The 14,256-nt window shown below is 41.3% G+C and overlaps 1 protein-coding gene and 1 non-coding gene across 2 annotated transcripts in view; one reads left to right on the top strand and one right to left on the bottom strand.

Annotated features, from left to right (window-relative positions):
- LOC119930838 (LIM domain containing preferred translocation partner in lipoma) overlaps positions 1-14,256 on the top strand; it is a 728,061-nt gene that overhangs the window by 272,721 nt on the left and 441,084 nt on the right.
- On the bottom strand, positions 1,703-1,842 carry LOC119931177. Its single transcript, XR_005452034.1, has one exon. It is a non-coding gene; the product is annotated as a small nucleolar RNA SNORA7 (small nucleolar RNA).

Raw genomic sequence — 14,256 nt, 5'->3', positions numbered from 1 at the left:
TCCTGGGGAGGCTTAGGCCGTAGGGGAATCAGACTTACTGTTTTTAGTGAAATAATAATAATAATAATAATAATAATAATAATAATAATAATAATAATAATAATAGCATTTATTAAGCACTTACTATGTGCAAAGCACTGTTCTAAGTGCTGGGGAGGCTACAAAGTGATCAGGTTGTCCCACGGGGGGCTTACAGTCTTAATCCCCATTTTACAGATGAGGGAACTGAGGTCCAAAGAAGTTAAGTGTGGCCAAAGCCACACAGCTGACAATTGGCAGAGCTGGAATTTGAACCCATGACCTCTGACTCCAAAGCCCATGCTCTTTTCCACTGAACCAAGCTGCTTCTCTAATGAGAAATGAGAGCAGCTCAACTGTCACCTAATTTAAGGAAATAACTTTTGAGTCAAAATTCACCAGGATACATAGATATTGCTTTTCCTCCACCTGGTAATTTTCTTCATTCATCTGGATGACGCCTGTCCCACCTTTGCAAATTGAGAAAGTGATCAGAGATATGAACCTATTGGCTTTTGCATTTATTTGCGCTGTTTCCTAAAATCTGCATTCTGTGATAGTCTCATAGGCTTAAGGGGGTGCGTATGTGTGGGTTATCGATTTAGATTATTTTCCCTTTTCTGGTTCAGGGCAATAAAAGGCTAGTTCACCAACTGAACCTACTCTTCTTCTTTCTCTGTTGTCCCCTCTCCCCCTCTACCTTACTGCTTCCCAATTTCACTTCAATCTAAAACAGACTTGTTCCTATTTTTATACCTTAAATGTTGCTTTGACAATCATTTCTTATCGAAAATTGAGTTTTCTGGTGCCTCCTAATGTAATTGTCATGAACCATTATATTACTAGAGAGTGATCTTGTTTGTAAAGAAGTTTAACTCAGGTTTAACAGTAGTTTCTCCCTTTGTCCCAGAAAATCTGTTTATTCCCTAGCAGAACAATGTGCTCGAAAGTTTTGGATTTTGTTGTGGTCTTGCTGTGTTGGTGAAAGAGAGAAAGAGAGAGCACTCTGTATTCTCTGGCCAAAGAACTGTTGTTTCTCTCTGATCTGTGGCTCTTTTAGTGTCTCAGTCCTTTGGCTCTTTAGCCTGATTTATGCCAAGCCTCCCTGCTCAGCTTTTTGGTAGCTAAAGATGTGCCTAACTGAAGGCACATCTCCTCCAAGTGCACTTTGCCAACTAAGCCCCCATTTCCTCTTCTCCCAGTCTCTTCTGTGCCACCCTTGCTCTTGGATTTGCACCCTTTATTCACCCCACTCTCAGCCCCACAGTACTTCTGTACATATATGTAATTTATTTATATTAATGTCTGTCTCCCCTTCTAGTCTATGGGTAGGGAATATCTCTACCAACTCTGTTATACTGTACTCTCCCAAGTGCTTAGTACAATACTCTGCATGCAATAAGCATTCAATAAATATGATTAAATCTTGTGCTATAACTGTTTTAAACAGTTTAGTCATCCTCCTTCTTGTCTTATGCTGTTGAGTCGTCTCTGACCCATAGTGCCTCCATGAACACCTCACCTAGAAGGCCCCACCTCCATCGGCAGTCTGTCTGGTAGTGGATCCATAGATTTTTGGTAAAAATTCGGAAGTGGTTTACCATTGCTGCCTTCTGTGCAGTAAACTTGAGTCTTCACCCTTGACTCTCTCCCATGGTGCTGCTGCCCAGCAAAGGTGACTTTTAACTTGAACAGATTGCCTTCCACTCTCTAGCCACTGCCCAAGCTAGGAATGGAATGGGTATGGCTCTGCTTGACTCTCCCTCCCATAGCTGAGACTGGTAGAGTACTGGAAACTCTGCAGGTGCAATCCTGAGGGCGGTCCTTCTTCTTGTAGCCACTCTTAAAGACTCAATCAAGAGTCTTCTGTTGCTAATGTAAATAGTTACATACTCAATAATAGGAAATTTGGTCTCCTTTTTCGGGGGAAACCCCAATTACAAAACTTATGTATAAGTCTAATTAGTATGACATATCATCAATGGTATTTGAATGCTTACTATGTGCAAAACACTGTACTAAGCGCTTGGGAGGGTATAGTACAACAGAGTTGGTAGACATGATCCCTATCCACACATATATCACTGCTAGATCGTGAGCTTCTTGAGTACAATTAATTTGTAGTCCCCCAAGTGCTCCGTGTGTATTCATTGCCCTGAAATAAGTCAGTAAATGCTATTGGTCGATTGACAGAGGCACTGGAGTCACAGTTTAGGATTAATGCCATTGTTGAGAAAGACATTTAACAAGAGATGTTGAGGAATAAGTCTGTTCCACTGTCGTCTTATTTTGATGAAGAAGAGGGAGTTAAGTGATTGAATAATCAGCTGCCTGTGCTATTTTGGTAATTATGGTAAGACTTGTTTCCTGGAAATTTTCCCCTGGCTATATTAATATGGCCACAGGGGGTTATGGCAGTGACTCACTCCAGGAAGTCAAGCATCTTACACTTCCTCAATCTCACCAAGCAGCCCCAGTGAGCAGAAGGCAGAACTTCTGCAAATGATCTCTTTTACAGTTATTAAAACATGTTCTAGAAAATTCTGGTTTATTGCTCACATGTTTCTTACCAAAATGATTAAATGAGGCAAAACAAAATTGTCCGTTTTGTCCCTTTTGTCTTAGACTCTTAGAAATTCGTAATCCATGAGGTCACTGGCTCATCCCTGAGGGAGCAGGCGTGTCCTCTCTTGATTTTCTTCACAATCTTGGGAGCAGGAAAAAAAAAAAAACAACAAAAACCCAACAAACTATCATCTTATTTCAAGTTGTGTACATTTAGAAAACTGACAACTATATACCCTAAAAAGTAAAACAAAAGAAATCTGAATTCCTCTGGATAGTTCAAAGGGAAAGGAAATTACAGTCAGTCCACACTGGATCTCTGAGACCAGAAAGCAGCAGGTTTATTCTGTAAACTTACTGAGATTTGTACTGTTTATAATCTTATATAGAGTAGCACTCGTGCCTGGGACAGCTCTGAAGGCACCGCCAGACATTTATGGAATTCTGATGAGATCATTAAGATGTTGGGGAAAGACATGCATCATTTCTTTTAAGCCTCCTTTACGTAAGAAATCAGATAGAAAAGTTGTTTGTCTTAGCCAAACCTGGTTCTGTGAATCCAGGGGAAAAAGTACCGTTCTGGGTTCTACTCCTGACTCTATCTTCTAGGGCTGTGCTGCCAGTGGTGAATATTTGTGACACCAAAATCTATCAATCAGTAGTATTTACTGAGTGCTTACTTTACACCTAGGGCTTTCTGTGGGGTGGACAAACCCAACAGGAATACTAAAAAATATATAGCTTATGTGGGCAATGAAGACTGCAGTAGCTACAGAGGCAACCATTTGCTGAATCCTGCTGTGGTCACTTCAGCCATATGTGTGTCCACCACATTAAAAAAAGACAACTTTCTATATGCTCTGCAGAGTACCATACGCACCTTCCCTCCTATTCTCTGGTTGCCATTTGCGGCCCCTGTGGCAACATGAATGGCAGGGATTATTATTATTTATCATATTTGAGTGTTGTGTGCAAAGCACTGCACTAAATGCTGGGAGAGTACAATATAACATCAAAAACGACGAACTCACAGTCTGGAGGGGTGAAAGCCTAGAAGCGGATCTGGGAGCTACAATCAATTCTTCCATATGCCGGTTTTCTGGCCTGAAGTTTCAGGAGTGAAGTTCATTGTCGTCCTCCAAAGAAGACTCTTTTCTCAACATTAAATTATGATAATAATAATTGTGGTATTTAAGCACTTACTGTGTGCCAAGCACTGGTCTATGCACTGGGGGTAGAAACAAGCTAATCAGTTTGGACACAGTCCCTGTCCCTCATAGGGCTCATAGTAGTAATAATAATAATAATAATAATAACAATAACGGTATTTGTTAAGTGCTTACTGTGTGCCAAGCACTGTTCTAAGTGCTGGGGTTGATGTAAGGAAATGAGGTTGTCCTACCCCGCTGGGGTAGATACAAGGTAACCAGGTTGGCCCATGTGGGGTTCACAGTCTTAATCCCCATTTTACAGATGAGGTAACTGAGGCACAGAGAAGTTAAGTGACTTGCCCAAAGTCACATAGCTGATAAGTAGCAGAGCCGGGATTAGAACCCATGACCTCTGACTCCCCAGCCCATGCTCTTTTCACTAAGCCACGCTGCTTCTCTAGTAATCCCCATTTCGCAGATGAGAAAACTGAGGCACAGAGATGTGAAGTGACTTGCCCAGAGCATACATGTGGCTGGGATTAGAACCCGCATTCTCTGACTCCCAGGCCCATGCTCTTCTTTTATTTCCCTGTAAAGACAATTCCATTTTCTAAAGGGACTCCTGGAAATTTGCTGAAATTTTCCATCATGTCATGTATCTTGTCATTGCCTTTGGTATTTTTAAGTGTTTACTGTGCTTAAGTGCTTAGCACCATACTAAGTGCTTGGGAGAGTAGAGTACAACAGAGTACACAACAGACACTTTCCCTGCCCACAAGGAGCTTATGGTCGAGGGGGGAAGATAGACAATAAAGTAGATTGAGGATGTGTATATAAATGCTGTGGACCTGAGGGAGGGGTTAATATCAGTTGCTTAAAGGGTACAGATTCAGGGGCATAGGTGGCACAGAAGGGAGAAAGAGTAGGAGAAATGAGGGCTTAATCCGGGAGGGCCTCATGGAGGAATTGTATTTTACTAAGGTTTTGGGGGAGTGGTGGTTTAGAGGATGTTCCTGGATGGAGGAAGGGTGTGGGTGGTGAGATAGATGAGATCGAGGTTCAGTGAGTATGTTGGTGTTAGGGGAGTGAAGTATTTAGGCTGGGTTTTCGTTGGACAGTTAACTTAAGATAGGAGTGGGCAAGCTGACTGAGTGCTTTAAAGTCAATGGTAAGGAATTTCTGTTGATGTGGAGGTGGATGGGCAAATACTTGAGGTTCTTGAGGAATGGAGAGATGTGGACTGAATGATTTTCTAGAAAAGTGATCTGAGCAGCAGAGTGAAGTAAAGACCAGAGTGGGGAGAGGCAGGGAGGTCATCGATGTGGCTGATGCAGTAGTCAAGGCAGGGAACCTGCGTACCAACTCTTGTATTGTATTTTCCCAAATACTTAGTATTGTGGTCTGCACAAGGTAAGCACTCAATAAGTACCACTGATTGATTGATTTAAGTATTGCTTGGATCAATATAGGAGCAGTTTGGGTGGAGAGGAAAGTGCGGATTTTAGCCATGATATGAAGGTAGAACCTATAGGATTTGGTGATAGATTGAATATGTGAGTTGAGTGAGAGAGATGAGTTGAGGATAATTCCAAGTTTACATGCTTATCAGACAGGGAAGATGGTGATGTGGTCTACCCTGGTGGGAAAGGAAGAAATAGGGAAGACAGGTTTTGGATGGGAAGATAAGAAGTTCTGTTTTGGACATGTTTTAGTTTGAGGTGTAGGTGGGGCGTTTGAGTAGAGATGTCCTGAAGGCAAGAGGAAATGTGATACTGCAGAGAGGGAGAGAGGTAAGAGCTGGCGATGTAGATTTGGGATTCATCCACGTAGAGGTGGTAGTTGAAATCAAAATTAGATATTTCAAGAAGGGTGTGGTTTACTGTTTTGAAGGCAGGTGAGAGGTTTAAGAATTACATTACTCTATTAGGGGAGTTACTTGTTTAAGATTAATCAATCTCATGCCAATGAACTGAGGTGAGGAAGATCAAAACTGGCCTTCAGAACTCTGAACTTTTGCTTATATACCCAAGATTTGTGGTGGGTGGGGAGAAAAGATGGGAAGGGTCATAGCTTGCAAAGCCTGGCAACAAATGTTCATTCGTTCATTCAAACATATTTAGTGAGCACTTACTGTATGCAGAGCACTCTACTGAGTGCTTGGAAAGTACAAATGTTCAGGAACTTAGCCAGTGTGAGAGACAATTTTGCAAGCACATCTGCAAACTAATTGGTCTGCACCGTCAGCAGTCAGTCATGTTTATTGAGCACTTACTGTGTGCACAGCCTGCCCACATGGGAATTACAGTCTAGAGGGGGAGACAGACATTAATATAAATAAATTACCAAAGGGAAAGAGCAAAGTGATTTTGCATCCTAAACTGTGCCATCACACCCAAACACACCTGCATTTCATATGATCACCCATTTAGTTTTGGTAAAAGTGGCTGTGATAACATTGCCAACTCTGGCCATAATGCATGTTGCCATCTCATTCTTGGCTGGGACCATGTCTACCAACTCTGTGATATTTTACTCTCCCAAATGTTTAGTACAGTGCTCTGCACACCATAAGTGCTCAATAAATACCATCAGTGGTGATGCACACCCGAGAGTGATTGGTAACAATTCGTATGGTTCTCAGCACCAACTGCAACACTGAGTCTAAACCTGACAGCTCAACTGCCTCTGACCTCACCTGTTATTAAACATTTAATGCCATTTGACCCTTTTTACACCCAACAGCCTCCATCTTCATTCTGTTTCAGATTCTCCCCCTAAGAGGATGTTATTACCCCTATGCAAATTTACTGTGGAAAGAAAAGTAGATTAGAGCAGTGATCTGTCTGAACTAGACTGTTCCTGGAAGCCCCTCTCATTCTTTTTCTCTCGAGGTCTTTCTTTAGCTCTCTAGAGTTCACCAAGCCGCTGTCTCTTTCTCTTTTTTTACTGCTAGTCCATGGTGCTGAGTTCACAGTGGTAGAGATTAATATTTTTGCTCTTTATCTTAGACTGAGCAGAGACAGACTCGGTAATGTGGAAAGTCTAGACAGCCATGAAAGCGTTCTGTTTTCATAGTCCTCTATCCCTCTGTCTCAGTTGTAACCCAGATGGCTTCTAGGATTGAATTTTTTTTTTTCTCAGGTTTTTTTCCTTTGATTTCTACCCTAGGCAGACTGTTTAGAGAGGTGTATAACCCCCAGGAGTTTGCATGTGGTCCTTTAGTTTTAACCTAGCACCCCTTTCCTCTGCTCTTACCGTACTTACTGATGTTTTAAGATATGTCATGATTTGCATTTAAGAGCCCCAGAAGGGTTTACAGAGACGCTGAATATTCTTTCTGCTTTATAGATGGAGAGACTGGCTGGTTATTGTATCTGATGAGAGGTCACTTAAATCTCCTAGACAAGTCAGTGACAGTTTAATTGTTAAATTTGCCCCAACTCTCATTACTTAGCCTGCCATAGTATGGGCTTCATCACCCATATCCAAAAATCAAGGTATAGATACTCCATCTGCAGGGGATAGTACTCTTTTTCTTCCTGGGCTTCCCCTATAGTTTTATTGAAAAACACAAACAGGAAGATAAACACTCCGCACAGTAAACACTCAGTAAATATGGTCAATTGATTAAATGATTTTAATCCAATCATTTAATCAACTGATCATATTTTTTGAGCACTTACCATGTGAAGAGCACTGTAAAACAGTATTAGACAGCAGTTGATTACAAGGAAGTACTGAAAAGTGATTCTGAAAAAGGCATACCCAAGAGCAATCTTGTCCTTGTTTTTTTGTTTTTGTTTTGTTTTCTTTTAGAAGCAGTGTGGCTTAGAGGAAAGAGCATGGGCTTGGGAGTCAGAGGTGGTGGGTTCTAATCCCGGCCCCGCTGCTTGTCAGATGTGTGCCTTTGGGCAAGTTACTTAACTTATCTGTGCCTCAGTTACCTCATTTGTAAAATGGGGATTAAGACTGTGAGCCTCAAGTGGGACAACCTGATTACCTTGTATCTACCCCAGTGGTTAGAGCAGTGCTTGGCACATAGTAAGCACTTAACAAATACCATCATTGCTATTATTATTTCATTGTTTTTGCATATCCTCTTTGTTTCATGATCCTGTATCTGTGAGCTGCACACTCTCTTAGCCTTATTTTTGATTGTAAGGCCCTAGGGAATCAGAGACTGACTATTTTCACCCATGCATTTTTTTTTTCCAGGAGGTATTTAATGAATATTGTTACTACTACCAGTAGTAAAAATTCTATCTAGTTTGCAATATATACATAAAATTATCTGGTGTACCCCGTGCTTAGAGTGCAGGACCAGATGGAGGAGGGCCTCCAGGACATTATTTTATTAATGATGTGTAGATAGCTATAATTCCATCTATTCTAATGATATTGACACCTGTCTACTTGTTTTGCTATCTGTCTCCCCCTTCTAGACTGTGAGCCCATTTTGGGTAGGGACCATCTCTATATGTTTCCAGTTTGTACTTTCCAAGTGCATAGTACAGTGCTCTGCACATAGTAAGCACTCAATAAATACGATTGATTGATTTAATTTCAGAAGTCAAACACAGGCTGCAAATTTTCACCTCCTAAGTTCTAGCGTACTTGACCTGATTCTGGCAAAAAAAAAAAAAAAAGAGATTTTATAACCAAGACCACTATTAGTCTTCAAGCACAACAGCAAAGACCCACACTCTGGAGCACAGTGTAGTGGATAGAGCATGAGCTGGATAGTCAGGAGGTCATGGGTTCTAATCCTGGCTCTGCTGCATGTCTGCTGTGTGACCCTGGGCAAGTCACTTCACTTCTTTGTGCCTCAGTTCCCTCATCTGTAAAATGGGGATTGAGGCTGTGAGCCCCATGTGGGTAAGGGACTGTGTCTAACCCAATTTGCTTGTATCCACCCCAGTGCTTAGTACAGTACCTAGCACATAGTAAGTGCTTAACAAGTACAATTACTATTATTCCACTGTCCCACACTTTTTGGCTAATTCTGCGTTGGATGGTTTTTGTTAAGAATTCTCAAATTTTCTGTTTCTCAGTCACCTTATATGTAAAATGGGGGTTAAGAATGGGAGCCTCATGTAGGATGTGGCCTGTATTCAGCTTGAGTAACTTTAGTCTACCTTCAGGCTTAGAACAGTGCCTGATACATCGAAAGTGCTTAACAAGTACAAAAAAAATGTGGTTTTTGGTATAAGTGCATACTCTGAACTAAGCACTGTACTAAGTGTTGGGGTGGTACAATATAAACAGATAAGACACAGTCCTTGCCCCACATGAGGTTCATTTTTAAGGGGCAGGAAGAAGTGTGTTATCTTCATATTACAGATGAGGTAATGAAGGCAGAGATAAGTTAAGGTCACAAAACAGACAAATGACAGAATCGAGTTTAGAACCCATGTCTTCTGACCCCCAAGCTGTTCTCTTTCCACTAGGTCTTAGAAGGTTTGTGAATTCCATATTCCACTCTCCCCTTATCCAAATGCAGTCAACATCCCTTTGTGTCATCACGTCTAACTATTAGACAAATTGCACTTTCTACTCACTACTACTTTCTCCCCCTCTTTACCCTGCTACCCCTAAACTTTGTTGCCATGCTCAGCTGCTTCAGTTACTGGTTTTAGTGCAGTTCTCAGAATCTAGAATCCAGTCGATGCGATAGGTGGTGGAATGAAGAGCCTTCAGCATCCCTGGGCAGCAGCTGTCCACTGGGTGGATTCCTGGCAGGAATTCCAAAAATACAAAATAAACACAAAACATACAAAGCCAATTGTGCCTGAATGATCTCCATAGACTGCTTTTCCCTCCATTTGTGCAGAATTGCCACAAAAGATACCTAAAACAAGTCTTCCTTTTGCTAGTTAATAGATTAGATGTCATTAGTGCTGTGGTTGACAAGTTCTTTTTCTTTCTCCAAACTGATGCTAGAGTTGTCCTTGTGTAGAAAAAGCAACCAAGAAAAGAGGAGACTGGGAAAGTGTGGAAATATGCCATGTGTTTTGGGAATTTGATCACATGCCATTAGAAACATAATTTAAAAGTTTTACTGACTTTAATTTTAAATTTTAGCCTTAAGATGATTCATTAACAAAGCATTTGTCATGTTCTAGATTTTCTCTTGGGAACAAAAGGAAACATATCAGCGCAGCCCTTCTAGTAATGGCTCATTCAAAAAGAGAAAAAAAAGAAAAAAACCAAAAATGTGCTGCCTTCCTCTAAAATTTCAAACAGTTCTCTAAATTATGCAGTTGCTAAGTCATTAGGGATGTACAACTGGATAACCTCAGTAGATAATTTTCTAATAATCTGAAAACATATTTTAAAATGATTTAAAGTCTATGCGATTGTCTATCTTATTAAAATGTATCCACCAGAACTTTTTTATCTTATGGAATTCTGTTTTAATTGTTTTGAATGATAACAGTTGAAAATTTGATAATCAAAAACTGAAATTGCACACACATTTCAGGTTCCTCTAATGCCAAGGAGCTGAATCTATTTTAAAACCCCTGCTTCTCGAAATACAAGTTTAGGATGAGTGGTAGTGGTAGGAGAAGCAATATTAAGCACCCATGGTTTGCCAAACCCTGGAAAAAACATTACAGGGATGAGCTTGATACACGATCCCCGGGCCTCAAAAATCCTCAGCACGTACAAATAAATGGGGAAGGGGTTTAGTGCCCTGAAGATGGAAAGAAAAACTTGATAGAGACAATGACAAATTCGAGAGTAATAAGGCTTTGTGGCTAGAGAACCCAATGTCAGGATCCTCACGGCGTAATCCAACATTCACAGAAAGTCACAGCCACAGGCAGGCTATGACCTTTCCGCAATTCCAAAAGTTTAGAAGACCTCATGGTTCCACTGTCTGAATCCTCCCCATATTGGAGCAGTGGCCGGTGGGAGTTCAGTTGGCATGGGAGGTCAGGGGCAGCTTCTCTCCCAAGTGGGAAGTCTTGGAAGTCCAAGTGTGGGCTAACTGCGCTGTTGGTGTTTCAGCTTCCCCATGCTGGAATTGGGCAACCATTGGAGGATTTGGGGGAGAGGCAGGGATGGGTGCTGAGCAGTGTTCCAGGAGGATGATCTGATGATCCGAGTTTTAAAGTATTCAATCAGCTCACCTCCTTCTACCTTACCTTGCTGATTTCCAACTACAACCATCCGTACACTTCACTCCTCCAACACCAACTTAATCACTATACCTCAGTCTCATCTATCTCACAGCCAACACTCGCCCACATCCTCTCTGACCTATAGTTCCCTGCTCCTCCATATATGCCAGACCACCAGTCTCCCCAGCTTCAGACTTCAAATACTTCAAAAAATCAATTTCAAAATAATCACATCTCCTCCAAGACGCCTTTCCCAATTATTCCCCCTTTCCCCAATCCCTATACCTTCTGTGTCACCTGTGCATTTGAGCCAAATTGTATGAATGAGTAGCAGGGGCTGACAAAAGAAATGTTTTTGAGGAAAAATCTACATGTTTTAGCAGTGGATTGGCTGCAAGAGCGGAATGACTGTGAGAAGTCAAGGAATCTACCACGGTTGTGTTCTCACAGGGAGAACACGAGACTGGAAGTAAGAAGACCTGGGTTCTAATACCAGCTCTGCCACTTGTCTGGTTTGTGACCTTGGGCAAATCACTTAACTTCCCTGTTCCTCAGTTCTCTCATCTATAAAGTGGGGATTAAGACCGTGAGCCCTACGTAGGATGTGGACTGTATCTGACCTATTTAGCTTGTGTCTACCCCAGCACTTTAGTACAGTGCCTGACACATAGCAAGTGCTTTACAAATACCATTTAAAAAAAATCAGGGAGGATAGTGGTATTGTTAGTAGAAATGGGGAGTTGAGAGGAGCTAAGGAAGGTTGAAGAAGTAAGATGAGTTCAGTTTGGGGCCTTTTGAGTTAGAGGTGTCTGCAGGGCAGGCCTTATAGGTAAAGATGTTTTAGGGGATAGAGGAGATATGGGACTGGATGCAGGAGAGAGGTGAGATAAGCTTTGTGAGGATTCCACCTAAAGATAACAATTAAAACTATGTGAGAGGGTGAATTTCCCAAGAGATTGGATATTGAGGGTGAAAAGAACACGTGTGTGTGTGTGTGTGTGTGTGTGTGTGTGTGTGTGTGTGTTTTGGAATGGGTGGAGTGGGAGACTGCTTGAAAAATTAATTTTTGGCAGGTACCAGAACAGTAAATGATGAAACAGTACTCTACCAAAGTTGCAGCAATTAAACAAAAGAAATATGTATGTGTAGTTGTAATTGAGACAGAGAGAAAGTGTGTGTGTGTGTGTGTACACCTGTAATTGAGTTACCAAGAGCTGTGTGCCCGGAAAGAGAGATTGTGAACAACACTGACTTTCTCAAGACCTTTACAGAAGAAAAAGCAATCACAAATGAAAGCACAACTAAGAGAATCCTTTCCTTATCATCTGTTGATGGAAATGTAATTGTACAGTATTGCATTATTCTTAATCACTTCTGAATTGTTCATGTTGATTGATTTTTCCACAAAACTTTATGTGAACAAACCATTCATGATTCATGAAAGACAAAAATTTTCTCATCTGTTTCTCACAAAGTGAATAGTTTTGACAGGTGTGTTGTATATGGAGTTATCTCAATTTAGCTTTAGCCACATCATTTCTCTTAAACAGGATAGAGGGAAACCCACTAAAGAGACTAGAAACAGTTATTTTTCATGAACACATTAACCTTAACTTTTTTTATTTAAGGTTACCCAGGAAGTTTCAAGCAAGGTTAGCTTCACTGGGGCACTCAAGCGTTCTATGGTCTTCATGAATTAATGAAAGTAGCAGGTGGTATCTGGCATTCAATCATCACTTTCTCAAATATATCTGTGTCTGCCTCACTTCAGATGTGCTGTAAGCAGTGTTGGTGGGAAGAAGTAAAGTCTATGTGCGATATGACATAGAGCATTTCAGCTCCTTGAATCAAAATGACTACTTTGGGATCCCAGTTATATTTTGAGATGCTATGTATAGGAGCCTCAGTGACTCATATCATTAGGCTTTTTACCAATCTCCTGTGCATGGATTATGGAAGTTGCCACTGCTTGCCTGTGTTTGGTTTTATTTTTTAATGGTATTTGTTAAACACTTATGTGTCAGGCACTGTACCAGGTGCTGGGGTAGATACAAACTAATCAGGTTGAACACAATCCATGTCCCCCATGGGTCTCAAAGTCTTAATCCTCATTTTACAGGGGAGAGAACAGACGTACAGAGAAGTGAAGCAACTTGCCCAAGGTTACCCAGCTGACAGACTGTGAGACTGTGAGCCCACTGTTGGGTAGGGACTGTCTCTATATGTTGCCAATTTGTACTTCCCAAGCGCTTAGTACAGTGCTCTGCACATAGGAAGCACTCAATAAATACGATTGGTGATGATGATGATGACAAGTTGCAGGGCAGGGATTAGAACCCAAGTCTTCTCACTCCCAAGCTTGTCCTCTTTCCACTGTGCTTCTGAAGACAATCTCACTAGAGTCTTTGATTCCTCTAAATTGAACTCCTGCCCTGTGTTTTACTTGGGGCTTTCCTTCAGTGCCTCTGAGAGCTTCTAAATTGCCCCATCTGACATCCATTTTCAGTAGTGCGTACTGTTTTTCTATCTGGTTCTAGGGATTTATGTTTGCCCATGAACCATGATGCAAATAAGTGGAGGCTTATCTGCCCGAAACCTGCCTAAAAGACACCAGACCCAGAGATGTGAATGAAAATGACAGTCTGTGTAACTGAGATAAGGGGCCCTTGTTTTGGCAAGTGACTATTTCTGGTTTAGCTAAGGTGAAGTTTGGAGACTTTTCCCACCTTTGGTAAGCTTTTTTTCAGATGCACTGAGTGATTGCTTTGAGTGCTGAAAGTGAGGACCCCATAAGATGCCTTCACTGTCTTGAAAGGGCTCTTCCCTACCATCCTCTAGATTGTAAGCTCATTTGGGGCAGGGAATGTGTCTAAAAACTCCATTATATTGTTATACTGTACTTTCCAAAGGGCTTAGTACCATGCTCTGCACACAGTAAGAGCTCAATAAATGTGATTGATTGATTCCCATCCCCTCTTCTCTTCCCATCCACTTTCTTTGAATGTCATCGCTTAGGTTGTGTAAGATTTGGGATAGGGCAAATGGGATGTATCTGAAACCAAAGTGTCCAGCCCAGCTCACCTTGCTTCCTTTCCTTCCCAGCTTCCTTCTTTTGCTGTCTCTCAGGTTCCCATCCTAGACCTGGTTTATTCACTTGATTAAGAGGGAAAAGGACTGAAACATTTTTTCACCTGATCTCTGCTGTAATCTAGGAATGTAGTACTTTCTTTTAAAGGTGTCTTTTACTTGACTTAGCAGGTCCTTTGTACTTGGTGGATTGTCCATGTACTTTCCTCATGAATTCCCTGTACATTAATGAATCAGTCTGTTCCATCTTAAACACAAAGTCTTCATATTAAAATTAGCCTCTACCGCCTCCTTTTTCCCTCAGAACACAC

This window comes from Tachyglossus aculeatus, chromosome 7 (assembly GCF_015852505.1).
Source record: "Tachyglossus aculeatus isolate mTacAcu1 chromosome 7, mTacAcu1.pri, whole genome shotgun sequence".
NCBI classification, from domain to species: domain Eukaryota; kingdom Metazoa; phylum Chordata; class Mammalia; order Monotremata; family Tachyglossidae; genus Tachyglossus; species Tachyglossus aculeatus.
This window is presented reverse-complemented; position numbering and strand designations above follow the sequence as displayed.